The following is a 2,500-nucleotide window of genomic DNA, read 5'->3' on the forward strand; positions in this document are numbered from 1 at the left end:
CACTCTCTTTTTACTGTGTTTGTTTCCTTATCCAAGACCCCCGCCCCCCCATATTAAGCTGTGTATTGACATGTCCGTTTGAGATTTACTGTCTTGTGTCTCCCTCCCTGTGCACGTTAAGACATTTCTTTGTGGAGCGGATGTTGAACAGAATGAAGAAGAAAAAAAAGAAGATGATACTGTTTCATATTTATTGTCGCAAACCCCATAAATTGTGTCTTCAGAATCGAATAGTCCTTAAGCATTTTGAGTTGCAGCCGTATTAGTATTTTGGTCCAATAAACTATTTTTAACACTGAGTATTCATTGTAATGAGATGATTTGTGAATTTGTGAAGGTTTGCAGGAATTATATTTTCAGAAACTGAAATCAGGTAGCAGCTGAAAGTATTGTTTTTTCTTTTTCTGACATAAAATCTATGACCCGCACATTAGTTTATTTCACAGAGTGTCCTAAGGCAACACTAACTCAATACAAAGAACTCTGGCGGCAGTGAGAAAATATAACACACCGCCGATAGCCCTATAATTGCAGCCGTAAAATGTTTGCTTGACATCTACTACTGGTGGGTTATAATGAAGCTGTAACTCGTGGCTCGTGCCCTTCCCAGCCTTGCTGCTGCAGTCAGTATCTCACTGAGGACACTAGCCAGTGCTGCGACAGTCTTCTTATAGGAGGCACTAGAGGCAGGAAACAGCCATGTCCACTTGCTCCACCAGATGACCCTGATCAGTGGGATCAACCTGTCACACTCCCAGATGTGGGTCTCTCATTCACTCACATACACATTCAAAAAGCAGTGAGTGATGCCAACATACAGAATAACAATTTAAAAATCCTAAAATTGACTCGGTCTATATATATTATATTGAGAACCAACAGTCAGTTGATGTATTTGAAAAACTGATTTCTGTTTACATAGTTCTCAACGGGAGTGTTTTTATCTAGTGTGCTATCCTAATAAAAAAGTAGTTCAAGATAAGTTAGCCAGACAAAGTACAGCCAAACAGTTTGGCTTGAAACTAAACTATGCAATCTCAGCTCAGGGTGTTACCCATTTTAAATGGACTAAATCAACCATGTCAAGCATTCACTGTATAGAGTTTTAAATCCATGTTTTCACTTCCACATTACAATGTGGCAAGGAAAATGAATAAATGAATACTGCTTTGGCTTTTACAGTGATGTATTGTGTGTGTATCACTCCAATTCTATTATCTTATTTCTTCCCCATTAAGTCTATCAGCTGTTATATATATATATATACTGTATATATTTGCAAAATTATTTTGATCAGGTAATATGATATTTTGTGTCTGTTTAATAATCTGTAGAAATCAAATTTGTTAATAGGAATTAATTAACATTTTAATTTGTTTTTGTGTCTTTTGTCTATCATCATAAGTTCCTGTTTTGAAAGAGTGTAAGGGAATCTCTCTCTCACTCACTCACTCACACACACACACACACACACACTCACACGTGCATATTGTCTTACTGTGTCTTTCCCCGCTCCTGAAAACTGGGGGCTCATTGTGCTTGAGATGGTCAGTTCTGCTAGACCTCCCCAACCCCCCACGCCCCTCCCACCACCTCCCGCCCTCTCTACAGGAAACAGATGAAAGGTCAGAGGTCGCAAGCCTCACCTGCGTCGGACGGAAGCGACCCTCAGCCGCTCGCATGCCAAGCCGTCATTACCGTGGCGATGAGTCTCGGGCCCCCTCTCCGCCTCAGCTGCAACCAATTTGGGGTCCTGAGTGCGGGCCGTGTGCAGGCAGCGCGCAGGGCCGCCCCAGTGAGGACCTGGCCCCTGACCCAGGCCTTCTCTAGGGATCCGCGTCCCTCCCAATTATAATCAAGGGCCCATGACTGACAGCCTGGTGCAGCAGAAGCCTCCATTATCCTCATTGCCACGGACAATTTTATTAGCGGTGGTTATGCCATTACGCTATTTATAATCCGGCTACAGGAGACAACACTAATGCCAGGCAGGAACTACCAACCCCCCGTTCCCCCCACACACATGAGCACACACACACACACACACACACACACACAAACACACACACCAACTGCCTGCTGGTCTCTCTTATGTGGGGGTGAGTGAGAGACCTCCACCTTGTTCTTTTTGGGTTCGAGGGCGTTGTATTGACCCCCAGCGTACCTGGCTGTCAAATCCAGCCCAACAATAACCCATCTTGACTACCCTTCATATCAAAGCTACCTACCTCTGTTCTTGTGTTTGGTGACCTCATATTATGTTGTTTTTTGGTCTGCCCCTCTGTAATACAGAACCATACTGGTCATACAACTATTGTTTTTGAAGAATCAAACCTGCCTTGTATTGGACATAGACTACAGCAGCAAACAATTTATTCTTTCCCACATCACATCACACATACCTACAACACATGGCTTCGTGGAGAAGATGCAGCGATGAGCACACTGTCGCCACCACAGAGACAGGGAATGAAAAATATGATGATCCAGTGGTGAGTTG

Source organism: Clupea harengus, chromosome 20 (genome assembly GCF_900700415.2).
Source record: "Clupea harengus chromosome 20, Ch_v2.0.2, whole genome shotgun sequence".
In the NCBI taxonomy this organism is placed as follows: Eukaryota; Metazoa; Chordata; class Actinopteri; order Clupeiformes; family Clupeidae; genus Clupea; species Clupea harengus.